Source organism: Anas acuta, chromosome 6 (assembly GCF_963932015.1).
Source record: "Anas acuta chromosome 6, bAnaAcu1.1, whole genome shotgun sequence".
Lineage (NCBI taxonomy): Eukaryota > Metazoa > Chordata > Aves > Anseriformes > Anatidae > Anas > Anas acuta.
This window is the reverse complement of record NC_088984.1, coordinates 37,206,251-37,221,971: the sequence shown is the minus strand read 5'-3', so window position 1 is coordinate 37,221,971 and position 15,721 is coordinate 37,206,251. Positions and strand designations below refer to the sequence as shown.

Below are 15,721 nucleotides of genomic sequence, written 5' to 3'. Positions count from 1 at the left end.
CCACAAGGTCACTAGAGCTGAAATTTTGACCTTGTTCGGATAGATAACAGTAGAGAAGAAATTGTCACATTCTCATTCACTCTCCCTCATACAAGCAGGGGATGCTATTATTGTTATTTCTGTACAGTTTCCCATATTTTAAATAAATGTGTTCTATGCTGTCAGATGCAGACTCTATTTTTATAGAGTAAAATACGATCAAAGCTGCTGTAACCAAAAAACACAGGGGCAAGCCAACTTTGTAGCAGAGGCAAATTAAAGATATAGCTCCTTTTGTGAATAGATGCCACCTGGTGAGGTTTCTCATGCAAAAGAGTTATTAAATCGTTTTGAATTATTGAATTAAGATGGAATTAATGAATTACTTCTTAAACAGTAATATTGTATTGGTCTGAAAAGAAGGCCTAGGTTTAGAGTGTCTAAAAGAAGTAGACACTTCTTGTGTCTACTTAATTTTCAACCTTAATTTATATATAGCATACAGCAAAAAGTAACTAAAAATATAGCCTCGGTGTGTAAGTTGACTTTGTTTCACTGATGCTAACAGATCTCTGCTACTTTGCTTTGGTCCAGAATTACAAGTCTATTTATATACACAAAAGAAAGGAAAAAAACAAAACACAAAGTTTAGCATATTCACAATGTAAGAGGGGTTAGGGGAACAGCCTCAGCTGCAAAGCCTTTTAACTTTCCCCTCTGTTTGTCGTATGTATCAAGACGTGCTGATGTGCTCACTCTGGGATTGTGCCGTGTATGCCATGGCATGTACCCAGTGGTGTGCACACCATGCATGCTGTGCTGCATACACTATGATACATACAGCACATGGGTTGGTCTTTGTGTGCTACGTACACACAGCACGTACATGCAGGTAAACAGGACATCTTGAACCCACAGCCTGGCCTCTGCTTGGGGGAACACCTGGTGGGACAGGGAAGACCAGGTTGAGGCTACAGTTTGCTTTCATTCATGCTTCTTACCAGCTGATAACAAGGTGTTGGAAAAGCCCCTTGGGAGGACTGCTGCCGTGATGGTGTTCTTCAATTATTCATGTCCATGCTAGGCAATCTGATGTGTTCTCAGGGAAAATGCTTCTGAACAGCAGCAAAGCTTCTGTCTTAGGGATTTCTGGAAACAAAACAAAACAAAACAAACAAACAAACAAACAAAAAAACACCAAAATCAATCAATCAAACAAAAACCCAAACAGAACCAGTCCTCAACCCCTTCAGGATTGGATTGCTTTATTACACTCATCAATGTCCTTAAAATTACATCATTGCTTACCTCGCATTTAGTAAAATCAATCCTACAGAGCTTGTTTCATTTGGGGCTCTGCATCTCAAGGCAATTATTTGCTAATTTTTAACGTTAAAAAGTAAATGTAAACACTTATACTGTAATATCAAGGCTTGCTCTTTTACTTTTCAAAGTCTTGAATTCTTAGTGACATGTCACAAGATCTGCAATCCTATAAAGTTCATATCAGAGGTCCAAACTGCATGCACATGGGCAGAATGGAGATCAAACTGTGTGTTTGTGACTTACAGGCTATGTACATTTTCTGTCGCAGGCAGTAAAAGATGAAGCTGATTTAATCAAGAAGGGTTCTTCATGGCTGCTAACTGGAGCATTTCTGGATTCACTGCATAAAACCACCATGGGATCAATGAAGGCCATTTCTAGCTCTCATTTATGCAAAATGCAATTTTTTTTATCATTGTATAACTTACATAAGAGGATCAAGCGTAACTTGGGCATCTGTCAGGAATGGCAGCAGCATCAAGCTCCACCTCTACAGATTTTCTATTATTACCCATCACTTTTATTTGAGAAGCCAAGTAAAGCCAAGTATGTAGAGGCAGGAATGTGGGTGCACCCTGCTCACTGAAAGGTTTGCAATCCAAATATATGACTGACAAAGAATGGAAGAAAGAAATAAAACATCCATATTTCCCAGCTCAGAAAGTGAGGCACAAAAGAGGCAGGAAGATATGGGTAAGGACACTGGACAGAATTTGGCAGAGTTGGGAGGAGGGACCTGATGCTGGGAGTTCTGATGCAAAAAGCTGTGCAATCAGGCAATATAAACACTGTTTATTAATACTGTTTTCTGAAAAGGCCTGGAAAAAGACTCTCATCCTGATGCCTTGTCTTAATCTAACAGAAGATGCTTCTCTCATATTTTTAGAGCATTAGGCTACCAATCATCCTATACAGGAAAGGCGTTGTCCTCCCAGGAGAGAGAAGAAAATGTACAAGCTGCAGTGAAGAGTTTCTTTTTTTTTTTTTTTTTTTTTTTTAATATGGATATCAACTTTTAAAAAAATGGATATCAACTTAAAAAAAATAAATCTTAATAGGAAATTAAATAATTTGACTTGTATTTAGGAGAACATAATGTTTATATGCTCTTGCTAATAGCAAGATGCTATGCCTGTTACCTTTATCTCATGTTGAAGATTCCAGTGAGATAAATTTTATGGTAACAAAAATCTACGAATTGGATCCTGTTTAAAAAGAGCTAGGGCTTTTAAGTATGGCAGAAACACAGTCCCAAGTCACAGGCCTGTGCCGTGCTGCCAGACAACCTCAGGGGATTTATCTGTCTTTCCACAACTGCAATTTGACTGTGTCGAAGTGCACACTGAAGGGGCACCTTAGTGTCTCTGACCTCTCCTGTGAGCTGGCAGTAATGGTTAAAGGACTGTGCGGGGAACCTCCTCAAGGAGCCAGTGTTGAAAACTATCTGTTAACTATTTGTCCAGTTATTTTTTCAGCCAGACCACCTTCACTTGTCAGATAGCTGCAGCTTCCTCTGTTATCGCATTGTTGCTCTATAGGTAGGGCAGCAAGTGGCAGGATAGGGTTTCCCTCTCAGTAGCAACCATACTTAAACAAGATTAAACTTATCATGAGGACACAGCCAAAAGCTCCACATCTTACATACAGGCAGTACCCAGCACACTGCAGGTACTAACACAGAGTAAGTATTACTATGGAGATGATGGAGGTGTTTTCAGCGGGGGCTCTGGAAGGAGTAATCCTCAGCTAATTTTGCAGCCCAGTGATGTTCAGAGAAGCCTACATGGCTATGGACTTTGTCTGTGTTCCCCATAAGCATGGTGTCAAGAGATTTTGTGAAGAGCACAGGATCCTCACCATTCATTATGGGCAGAGAGAGGAGATCTGAGTCATCTTACTAGTCTAAGCAGCAGGATGTTTTCCTTCATGTAGGATGACAATAAGCAGTACGGTATATTTTTCCCGTATATTTTTCCCAACTTCTGTTACAGAATTTTTATCTGTTGTCATTAAATAGGGAACCATCCATCAGGCAAACGTGAAACTTCTCAAAATACCATAAAAGCCAGAAAAAAAGGGTGCAGGAAGATATATAAAACTGTTTGTTTAAATTTTCTTTACGTCCAAAGCGACTAATTGATTTTAAGCAATGTTTTATAGAAATAGTTGATATCCAAAGCAAAACCCTCATGAAACAAATTTCAGCACAGATGGTATTTTGGTTGCAATTAAAAAAGTGGCATATAGTAAATGAGAAGTGGAGAAGATTTCAAATCTAATCTAGTAAGCCTTGAAAGACGGTTGTAAAAACAACAACTTTTTACATGTTCAGAAATTAGAAAGCTGGCTTCTGGTAGAAACAACACAAAACCTGTCCTTGAATGTTTAAATCTGCCAAAATGAACTAAGGAAACAGGGTAGGTTTGGGACTGAACCTTAGAGAAGTGAAAGCGGATAGTGGGTTATTTTCTGAGTATCAGAAGTAACCCCCTAAGTCTGTATGTACTCACATTCCTCTTATTTTCTGTGATTTGGAATGTTCCTCTTGAGGAACGATACTGAAATGGTGACTATGCTGATTTTCTGGGTAAAGGGAAGGGCCCAGGCTACTTTTGTGTCATGGAAAAAAACATTTTCATGTGGTACACCCTGCTCCCTTCAAGTAATCATTCTGAATTAATATCCTATTTATATAGTTTCTGCTATTCATAAGCTCATAAATATGAAACCAAGCACCAAAATAATAAAGCACAAATATGCTGTATATGGAAGAGGACATAACAATGAAGAGCAGTACAGAATTAGAAATAAAGACTGTAACAGTTAAATAGGTACAACTGGAGAATCTGCACAGACAGAACACTGTTACTGCTGGCTCTCGAGCAGAGAGGCTGGGTAGGGTTGGTCTTCACAAAATGTCCTGGGCTAACAGTAATACCAAAGGCTGAAGGTCTACAAGGCTCAAGGGGAAGACCGGGCACATTGTTGGAGGGGAAATCCAGAGGATGTGACTAAGTGCAAAGAAACCATGCACAGCTCCTGAAGTCCCTAAGCTGTGGATGATTGGCAGCTGAGGGACTATTAGAGTAGTGTCAAGCTTCTTGCCATGGTCTTCAGCTCTCCCCCAGCCATCTGCCTTTGGACACTGCTGGAAAGAGGTTACTGGATTAGACAGATCTTTGATCTGACCCAGTCCACATATTCTCCTGTTCAGTGACAGGAGAGGAGCATTGCGAAAGCACTTAACAGCAACATTATGGTTAGCCAAAAAGTTTGTTGTCCTTCTGAGAGATGGGCAAGGTTGATGTTTCACAGAAATGGGCGGATTTCTGCAAGTGATCAGGAAATAGATTGAATATTCAATAAACTAAAAAATTTACCTTTCTTTAAGTACAAGTAAGTTCAGTTTGGAGCTTGATAGGTATCCACTTTGCACGCATGTGATTGAAAGGCTTAGATTTTGATGGAGATAAATTAATTCAAGTTCATTGACTCCAGCTTTAACAATGATATTCTATCATAATATATTCATATTTTCTACTGAGTCTCCATTAACACTCTTTCTTTTACCTATTCTGCTGCTGCTGAGGGATATATTATTTTCTGCAAGACTTTGACAGGCACAGACAAGCATCTGCAATGGGAAATCCATCACTTCTCATTATCTGTAGGTTTTGTTAACTTTTCTAAACTAAATCTCAGGGCAGACTGAGATTCACATTTTATTCTTATTCCATATGGATTCTGCAATGAAACAACAATTAACACAGTGTCTGAAAGGCTGAGGTTACTGGTCTCAAGAAGACAGCATTTGTTTTGGTTTCAGGATCATTTACAACTTCAGTGATAATGGAATCTGACATCTAATGTAATTATTCTCCAAATAAATAATTAAACTGAGAGAGAAAAGCAGGGCAATTTTAACTATTTATAGCAGGTGTCCTGAAAGACACTAATGGCAATGATTTTTTTTTTCTTTAAGAAAATGGAGTTCACAAGATCTCTACAAGATACTATAAAGGATGAAGGAAGACAGCAGGGGGGTTCCCTGTGCTTTCAAGTAGAAGTGGCAATCAGTGCCACCCATTTCATTAAGGCCTAGAGATCACTACTGAAGAACCAATTTTACCTAATGGTGTACCTTACACTAGCTTCCTTTTGTATGTATTCACTGAAAAGGAACATGTCTGTTTGTGAGTTACATTGCTAAATTTCTGAGCCCAAAGCTCTGTGCTGTACTATATACGGCTGTACCAGTAAGTAGGAGTGACAGCATGAAGTATTTCTGTTTACATCTGAGGCAGTTACCCAGGGATCTCTCTATGGCCACTAGTTATCTAGTTGGTATCACAGGTAGAAGTCAGGATATGATACGTCTGAAGAAATGTAAGCATCCATTTTATGTTAAGATAGCACTCACTAGGTCTCCACTGAATAGAAAAGAAGGCCAGCATGGACCTTAGATGTAGATACATACACTGGAGGTTCTGCAAGGTGTAATATTTGCATTTCTACCTTATTAAATCAAAAGGAAAAAAAAAATGTCTCAGTCTCTGGGAAAGGGAATTTTTCTCTGTAATGGACAGTAAAATGGTGCCCTGAAGAGTGGTTAGAGTATGATAAGAGTAAAGCCTCCATCATTAGGATCTTTAAGTTTTGTTGTCTTTCAGTACCGCAGGGAACTTCAGAGCAAGTCTGGTCACCTTTGGTTTCTTAACTTTTTTAGGCAAACCATCACTTGATAATTACTACGAAGCAGAATATGAGAACGTTTAGTAAAACCAGTGCCCTCTTGTTTAATCACAAATACTTTGCCAAGAGTTCCTTCTGAATTACAGCAACTCAGCTTTCAAATTAAACCTGACATCTAACCTAGCATTTGAGACACTCAATATATAACTTTCTCTAGAGAGAAACTGGCTGTTCAGTTACACTGCTGCTGCACCAGCAGTGACCTACCAGGAGAAGGAAAACTCCTTGGCAGATAGCCACCTGCAAAGCTGCCTTTTATAGCGTTTGAAAACTGGAAAGTTATTGATCCTGGGAAATGGTTTGAATCTGCTGTTAAAAATGATAAGAGCTGGCAGCGTGGCTCAAAGCCCTCCTCAGCACCTACAGAGATCCCTCGGTATCTCCTGGACATCGGTGGAAGCGTAACCAGCAGCCATAGTTCAGACAATCCACCTCTGTGCAGCACTCCAACCCACTAACATGTGCATCATCAGAGGTATCGCCTGTGTGCACTGCACTGCTGCTGACCTGCCTGCAGCTTCAAAGGCAATTTGTGCCAAGGGAAAGAAGGGGAATAAGCCCTTTGGGTTCCCCAAACCTTTCAACTTCCATAGCAAAATTTATACCGTGAGAAAACTCAGGAAGCCCCGGCAAAATGCTAACCACTGCAACATGCTGTTGGGAGCTCTGCATGTGTTTGTAAGATGCTGGTGAAGGCCTGAGTCAAAAGGAGGGTTGCTGCCCACGGCTCACACTCACTGCAGCACTTACCCCAGCAGTGAGCTCATGGTTAGAGGACCAGGATTTGTTAGGACGGCAAACATGCTGCATGCTGCACATGGCAGGTACGAAATGAGGACGATAATGTGGGGACTCCCACGTGCACAGGGCCTGTGTGAGATTGACCTGGCCTCGGATTCAAAGTTTTGCAAGTTAATTTGATGCTGAAAGGCTCAATTTGCTTTTGAGGAAGCACTGTAGAAAGCAGCAGTCATGCAGATAGGCAGAGCTTTGCATTTCCAGCCTTTTTCCCTCTTGCGGATGATTTATAAGCACTTTAACCGTTAGGGGTCAGTTATTGCTCCCACCTTAATTCCTTTCCAGGTAAGATCATAGTTCTGGGCTAGCAGTTTTCTCCTTTGACTTCAGAACTGGCCTGTTAATTAGAGCCAGGGTTTGGCTCCCTTTACTGTGAAATATAATTCTGTTATCAGTGCAACCACATTCTGCCCTAGGTGATTTCCACTTTGGCTTTAATCCTTTTTTTTTTTTTTTTTTTTTTAATCCCATGAAATAAAGAATATTTCCTTACTTGGGTAAGCAGGATAGCCCTTTGGTCTAAATGGAGTTCTTTCATTTTGAGATTTCTGATATGCTAAACCTCTGTGAAAGTTTGATAAAAGGTAACTTTGAGGCTTTTAATTAATTATGTACAAAAAGTTGACAGTACTCTACTGGGAGGTGTTCCTAATAATCCATGCATGTAATATAGTGGGAACATTGTTTATAAATATAAATGAATCGGAAGGTTTGTAACCTTAGAACAAAAGAAGATGAAAAATCAAATCACGGCTGGCAACCTCACAATTAAATGTTCTAAGATTAAATGACCTACTTGAAAGCTACAATTTTATCTTTGTTTTCCAGTAAGTAGAGGAAAAATAATCCTTTTAACAGCTCCTTAAAGCGCTTACTGAGAGTGAAGCAAGGAAATATTGTTTTTAATATTTCATATCTCCCACAAATGAAAAGACACGCTTTTATGGTTCAGTCTAGCTGGAAAACGCTTAGCTCATATTGGGCTGACAGGGAAGGGGGAAAAGGGGAAAGGGAAAGAAGGTGTCAGCAGGCCAGATATAAAGCAGTGATGAAAGGAAATTGAAAGTCAGGGGTAAGTAAACGAGAAGGGGGTCACAGCTGTGAAAGATGTAAAAGTAAGGCTGTCTCAAGGGAAAGGGTTAAGAATATTAACAAAACAAAATGAAAGGAATAAAGGAAAGACTAATCCACAGATTCAATTCAATTCTGTCACTGCGGCACTTGGAGGACTCAGAATCCTATTACCATTGGCTGGCATGGATTAAAGAACCACACCTTAGCACCACCAGTATTTCACCTCATTTCCTTATGCTTAGCCGCAGCAGAACAGCCACCTTCTGGGAAAGGTACGGTGCATTGGCAGCATGCAACCAGGTCACTTATAATCACCAGTTTGCAGCGACTTCTTCAGCTCTAATCTGCTGGCATCATTAAAGGCAGCATCTCCAACCTGAAAATTACACTTCTGTCTATTCTCATTAAATTTAAAAAACAGCACCTCAAGACTGTTGAAGTCAAAAAATAGGGAAAAATCTCCTTTCTGGTTTCCTTCTGTCACTGCCTGACTGTTTCAATGAAGGGCTCAACTTCTTCGCGAGGTTACTGCTCTAATAAAGGTCAATACATGGCATGAAGTGCCTCAAGAGCTCTGCAGGGAGAGAATTTGGCAAAGTGAACCATGCTTCTCTCCCTGCTGCCCTTTGCAGTGAGGAAGTAACCGCGTGCTGTGGCTCTGCACCAGCAGAAAACACGTGCTGGGCTGCTGTGAGCCAGCTGCCAGCTGGGCGACGGGCATTGCCACCCTTACTGCAAAGTGCTGTCTTCTTTCCTGGAAAGACCCTTCTGAAACTTTTCATCTTGTAAAGAGGTGTTAATTTTACAAGTCAGCCAGCTCCCCTTAGGCCTTTCTATTCTTCTTTGTGACAGCCCTAAAGTTTGAGAGCCTCAGGATTACTTCTAAACACTAATTTCCATAGAAAATCATTTAAGAAAGACCCGTGAATTTCTTTTTCTTTTTCTTTTTCTTTTTCTTTTTCTTTTTCTTTTTCTTTTTCTTTTTCTGCCTACAGAACAAAATACCCAAATAACACACTGCCTCCTTCCCTCTTCACTTGCACCTGCAGCACACCTGATATGATTTCAGTAACCAAACACTCCCAGGAGCCACACTGCAGTGTTTGCTGCCTCTGACCAATGGACCAGAAGAACAGGGAAAACACCTTCTTGTTTTGGAAGAACACTGAAGAAAGAGTGAAAAATAATAGTGCTAACGCTTTCAGCTTTGTTTCCAGATGGAACTGCTCATTTAATAAATATCTGCTGTTATGTTTGATTTCAGATGCGATGTTCTGGTTGGGATCCATCCCCTCATTTCCATTTGAGTCACAGTAACATGCAAAGCGCCAGAGATGCTCAGCAGGCTGAGAGCGGCGGGCACCGAGTTAATCTCCAGCATGGCGTGGTTCCTCGCGCTGCTCCGCTGGTTGCTCCCAAGAGACTTTCAGTGGTGCGGGCATTGTGGCTAACGCTTCAGGGCTACACAGAAATACCTAGGGACGGTGGGCCTTGAAGCTCTTGATGTTTATTTAACAGCTGGCTATTATTAGATTTATTTATCTATTTTAAAAATGCAAATGTTTGACAAAAAGTGCCTTGTTTGAGATTTCTGCTTTGGAAACCCAGAAAGAAACGTGTGGGGGCTGTTTCATGACTTTATTTTTAACCTTCACACAGAAAAGCTGAGAGGCAAATTTGCACTTCAAACTATAGCTGGAACCAAACCACCCACATACAGAGATAATAAAACATCAAAAGGCCCGTGAAATATGCTGGCACATGTATATGTGTTTAAAAAGTGCACAAAATGAAGAAACCAGGAACATGCAACTAAAGTTCTTTTCTAGCTGGGGTATTAGTTATAATAAGCAAAGCATGCAATTTCTGTAGTATTTACCCCATGCTCGGCTGACATGATATGGTAAAAATGAATGTTTTTTGTAGTATTCAGATTGCTGAACATAAGCATATCTTCTAATAGGAACAGGAACATTAAACGAGACAAACGTTACCCAGCTCATTAATTCTATTTGGCCTGAAAATTATTGTGTTTTGCTCTGGGGAATATATTGAGATCTTCAAGCGAAGGATCCAAAAGTGCCTAATGCAAGCATCGGTACTGCTCACCATCTGAAGACTCAGCTCTGCTGCTTAGACACAGAAGAAGCTTTTGGTTGACATCTGTCTCAGCAGCTTTGCTCTGCAAACAAAGTCCTCTCCTTTTTGTGTGGCAGCACCTGGAGAAATAAACTTGTGCAGGGTGGGCAGGTGGAGAGGTTGCCCAGTGCAGAGAGCTCACAGGGCTGCTGCCAACATCCCTGCCCTAGCCAAATCCTGTACAGAGAGCTATGCCTCTGCATCAGAGCTCTCATTTCGAGGTAGATATGTTATCAGACGTGAGGCTGGAAATAACAGCCCTCACTTGATGGGCTTTTCTTTGGTATAGGAACAAAGGTACTGAACATCTCTGGCTGGTATTCATCGCTATTTTTATATCAAAGCTTCCTTATCTACTTGGCAAGTGATTCAGGGATTTTCTCTCTCTCCTAGGTGCCCCTGCAATGTGTTTGTTGTAATCTCTCACATAGCCTCATTACACATTTTGCTCCACATTAATAAGAAATGAAGAAGTCGGGTTGCATTAGTTCTCTTATCTCAGGCAGCTCTTTTCAGAACTCCTACCCAAAAAGTTAAATGCCTTCTTTTGACTCCACTTCTTTTGTTTCCCTTTCCTATGAGCTTTCCTCCTCTGCTCTGCACTCTCTGAATCTGCTCTGTGACCAACACTGACCTCCCCAAAGCTTTTAACAAAATGATGAAATAAGCTACTGCAAGATATCATACATATATGCATACATAAGCATCTTTCTTGTACACATATGTATACCTATACTTCTGCTCAGTTCTTAATCCTTTTCTTACTGACAATTCTTCCTCCCTCCCCACCTTTTTCAGAAAGTGGCTTTGCTTTATCTGCCACAGCAGATGATGGGAGCTGCGACGATCTCTCATTAGCAGTTCTGCCAGTATCTACTGGCCGCAGTCAGCTCCATTCTGCTTCCTGCAAAGGCCAGCTCTGATGCTGCTTTTGGCTCTGCTGTTAAAAAATTATCTCTGATGCTGATGACTTCAAACTCACAGGAAACTGAGATAGGCAGAAGCTGTGATATTTGGATTTGGATTTTAAGTCCTACAGAGATCAGGCTACCTTGGATCTGCCTGGTATCATGATAAAAGTTGCAAGTAAAATAGGAATTTAGGTAACTCTCATTTCTAACGTTCAGGTAGTTCAGAAGCATTTAGTTTAGCACCATGGCCTTTTCTAAGAAACAGCTATATTTTTGATTAACCATTTATCAATCTTTGAGTTACTGATTAACAAATATTATCTTTTGCAAAGGGACGGAGAACACTGCTGAAGTGAATCCTTTGTGAAATTTTAACATGGTACCTTTTTGGTCTCAAAAGGTAAAAAAGAGTAATGCCACGTTTTCCTGTAATACACAACATCATTTCCAGATGCCTCTGACATGATCTCAGACAACGTGCTGTCAAAGGGGAGGTGGGAGAGCGAATTAACAGCTCCGACCCACCTGCCTCAGGTGCCTTGCACTAATGTGTTTTGCTTCTCTTTGAAGCTGGGAATCCCATATAGAGGCACAGCATGTCGTACACCACACGAAGCACCTAAAGCTGTATGTACATGCACCTGCAGTGAAATCCTGTCCCACTGACTGTGGGCATGCAGCTGGGCACTGATGCCCTTGAGCAGCAGCCACCCCTCTGTGGCAGCCTGATGTGTTGTGCTCATCCCCTGGGGCATTTTTGCCCCACAGGTAGCATCTGGGTTGTGGGGGCACAGTGGAGTGGCAATGGCAGCACTGAGCCTTGAAAGCCACAGCTTAGAACTCAGAAAGGCGATATACATAATGCTGTAGTCCCCACCTATATAAAAGGGCTATATAAAAGGGCTGCCATACAATAGGGAAAAAACAACTTGTCTCCCTCCTCTGAAGGTTAAGTCCTAAGCCACCATCCTTCAGGTATCAGCAATGGCAGACAACAATGGGGAGAGGGGCATCAGCTTTCCGCCTATTCACTTTCAGATTTTTTTTTAAAATATTTTATTTTGCAAGAACTCACACTAAAAAGCTCTCTCCTTTGTTGCTGCTGATATGGAATAGCCTCCAGCATCCTGCAGTGACCTATGTGTGATACAGCTTCGATCCACAACACATTTCCTGTCTCACTTCAGTTCCTCTCCATTTTCTTTTAAACAGCGAGTCAATAATCACCACTCCTGGGAGGATTTTCTTTTATATGTATACTGAAAGTATGCTTTTGACCAGAGTCTTCCAGTGCACAAGAGTGAAAAAGGGGACAGATTTTGGAGCTTTTCTCCTCCTTTCCAAGAGCTGCAGGGCTGGCACTGCCCAGCGCTATGCCATACACTGGGTTGGAGGTGTGTGTCTTCCTGGGTGTGCATGTCCGAATGCAAGGCTGTGAAGGATGCTGACCTTCCTGAAGCAGATGACTAGGACCCAGCTACTAGTAACTTTTTTCTGATCTTCCTGCTATGCTTATATATTTTATCATTCATTTCTAAATATTATCTATGTAGTTGGTACCTCCATTACAGTTTCAGAAGGAGTTGTAAGATGCACCAGCATGAAACCTCATTTGAATCCCTGCCGATTATCCACGTGTACTGCTTCTAAAGACACAACTGCTGCCTTTTAATATATCATAAAACTGCATTTATATTAAAAGAGAGATTTAAATTTTGTGTTAAACACCTTTGGAGGTGCTTTAATCAGTGTTTTAAACACAGGTTCAGCAAGTACTGGAAACACTGCCATTCCTAAACAGCATGTAAAGAGAACTGTGGGACACCTTTATGTGTGTGTGTGTGTCTGAGTGTGTGTAAAATTATGCTATGCAGATTTGGGGCAGTTTTCTCTTTCTTCTGCATGGACCCAGAAACACCTTGCTATCCTGTTGGTCATTTGCAAGTGTTGCACTTAGTAACGGAGTGAAGTCTGTGCTATGGGGAGAGGTAATAGCAAGCTGGGGCACAGTTTGCACTCACAGATGTCAGACTGCTTTCTGAGGACGGATGATTTTTATTTCCCACAGTCTTGTTCCCCATGTTTGTACAAAAGGAAGAGAAGACCCAAAACATGAAACCCCCAACTTTTGAAGAATTTAGGATTATTACTACAGTGCTGAGATTGTGAGGCCATCTTCGTTTCATGTAAATATTAACCCTGACAGAAAATGGAAACATTTATTCCTATGGTTTTGTCTTCAAGTCATGACTGAAGTGGCTCATTACATGAGCAAGTTACGAGAGCATGTCTGTAACCTTTTGCAGTTTCATTTGCAGTCCAAAAGGTTTACATGCTGCAAAACCAGAAAATTCATGTTCCAGACTATATTTGGCTGTATTTAGTCATTTTGGTCTTCTCCCCACTCAGATCAGCTGGCTTAAGCTGCTATCTGGTTTGGCTCCACGTCCTCCTTTCCCAACAGAGAAAGAAGGGCCCTACCACTTCTGTGAACAAAGTAAATGTCAAGTAAAGGGAGAAAAATGAGTGAATAACTATTTGAATAAGTACAGAAGAGAAAATCTTGTGCAATTTTCTTACGGCATTTCTTTGCTCTTGAGATGAATTTTAAATAACAGGAAGTAATTCCTGCCTGGGCTTTACAGAAATGATGATTTATATCTTTTTGCCTCAAGTCAATTCCTGTGATATATAGATGAATATGTATCAATATTTGTGCAGATATATGCACAATAGATGATTCATGGCTTATTTATTAAAAATGGATTCTTGGTGTAACCATTTTCTAAAAGTTGTCATGTCCTCCCATTCATCTCCTGCTCCTTCATCCAGCTCTTTCCCTCTTAACAAGCTATTTTATTAAAAGAAAATATATTGGGGAATGTTCTGGAGATTTTTGTTAAGAGGCAGTAACAGATTAAGCTGTTTTTATGCTTTCGATGTCAGTGTACGAACACAATTCTGTAGACTAAGTCAGTTCTAAAGGAAGCAATAAGTCTGGCAGGGGATTTTAACTGGCAAATGACTTCCACAAATAAAACAGTCCCAGTAAAACATAGCTACACTGTCCTCTGGAATATACCAAGTCCTGAATGCAGTTTTATTCAAGATATGAACCCTTTCCTTCACTCAGATGGCTTATGGGAAAGAAGAGTGAATAAAATTAAGCCTTACACTAAGTGTTTTTCAATTAAGGGTCCAATTAAGACTAGAATTGGAAGAGCATCTGACTGCTTCGTACCTATTGTGGTAGGTATAAATATGTACATTAAGACCTGCTTCCTCTTCCTCATCTTTATATTGGAATATTTAGGAGATAGGCAGGGGTGGAACTAAGCAGCTCTGGGAGCTGGATTTGGTGGCACTGTGCTCCTTGCCATATACCACTCTGAATAATAACTGGTGACTGGCCACAGCTGGCGAGGTGGCTTTTTGTCCTTCGGCAGTGTGTCAGGCATCATCAGGGACTTTTGGATCAATAAGAAGCCACCATATCCAAAATCTGGTGTTTAACTGTCAGCAGCATCTGTACTTCATACCCAACAGCACTGGCTAGAAAGCTGGATTTTTTATTTTTATTTTTATTTTTTTTTTCTCATTGCAGGAGAGAAGAACCAAATCAGATAGGGAAGATACAGACTACATGATATGAAGACTGGATTTATCCATTAATATTTAACTGCCTGATTTTAAAACTGTGCTATATAGTGTACAGTTTCATGAAAAAAAAAAAAAAGGAAATCTAACTAAACTATCTCTTCATTTCAAAAAACAAATGCTTATTTTAAACTGTTAAATAGAACTTGAGTCCCTGGAAATAATTTGGTTGCCTTCTGCTCTGCTTTTTCTATTTCTTAGCTTGACATTTTACATTTGACATAGTCAGTGCACAAATAAGTTGCACATGTTTATTCATTTTATCCTGTGAACACAGTGACACAGCTGATAGAAAAGCATTCTGGTATTGATGTGAAATTAGCTCTCCGAGCATTTCATTTCTCTGAATCTCTAGGAAGCTGAATCAAGTAATCCAATTAACAGCACACTCTTAAACTCTGTACCAGCCACCAACAACACTGATCAGTGGGGGACAAAAAGAGGACTGTGCCTGTGTATTTCTTGCAACACAGTTAAACATTTCTTGGAGTAAGATGATGCAAATAGCATAGCTGGTATTGTCTGCAAGAGTCCTGGACCTGTAACTCAGGCATCAGAGTGATTCTTATCATAAAAATAAATGCAAAGATAAATTGTGTATTCATGTGACAAATGTGATATTACAATACTGCCACAAGAAAATGAATCTTGTTAGAAGAAGTTGTTGGGGACCTAGCTTTTGTTCATCAATAGGAGGACAGGAAAGCAAACATGCTTATGACACATTGCACCTATTGCTGCTTACCACTTCAAGTTTGTGCTGCTGGACTGCGTGCATCTGCTGTTACTCTTTACTGGGATACACAACCAGTCTTGGCTTCACAACAGTGTTTTACAAGAATCTTGTAGGAATCAATGGGTGTATTTAAAATGCTCTAAATATGAGGAGCACAATATTCAATTCCAGAGGTAAATATGGAAGAAGAATAATCAGCAACTCCCACCTTTGGTGGTTGTATTTTATGGCCATTGTTCTTGATGGCCTTGTATCTTCTCGGCTTCCTGTATTCTTTAAAATTAGGTAAACACACTTTTTGCCATCATTCAATTGAGTAATGAAAATCATAGACTGACTTTGATCAAAG

The 15,721-nt window shown here is 40.4% G+C and overlaps 1 long non-coding RNA gene across 1 annotated transcript in view; it reads right to left on the bottom strand.

Annotated features, from left to right (window-relative positions):
- Positions 1 to 15,721, bottom strand: part of LOC137858590 (uncharacterized) — a 155,133-nt gene that overhangs the window by 66,872 nt on the left and 72,540 nt on the right. Inside the window, exon 3 of the long non-coding RNA XR_011097870.1 lies at positions 981 to 1,128. This is a non-coding gene — a long non-coding RNA (uncharacterized lncRNA). The remainder of the gene's footprint in view (positions 1 to 980; positions 1,129 to 15,721) is intronic.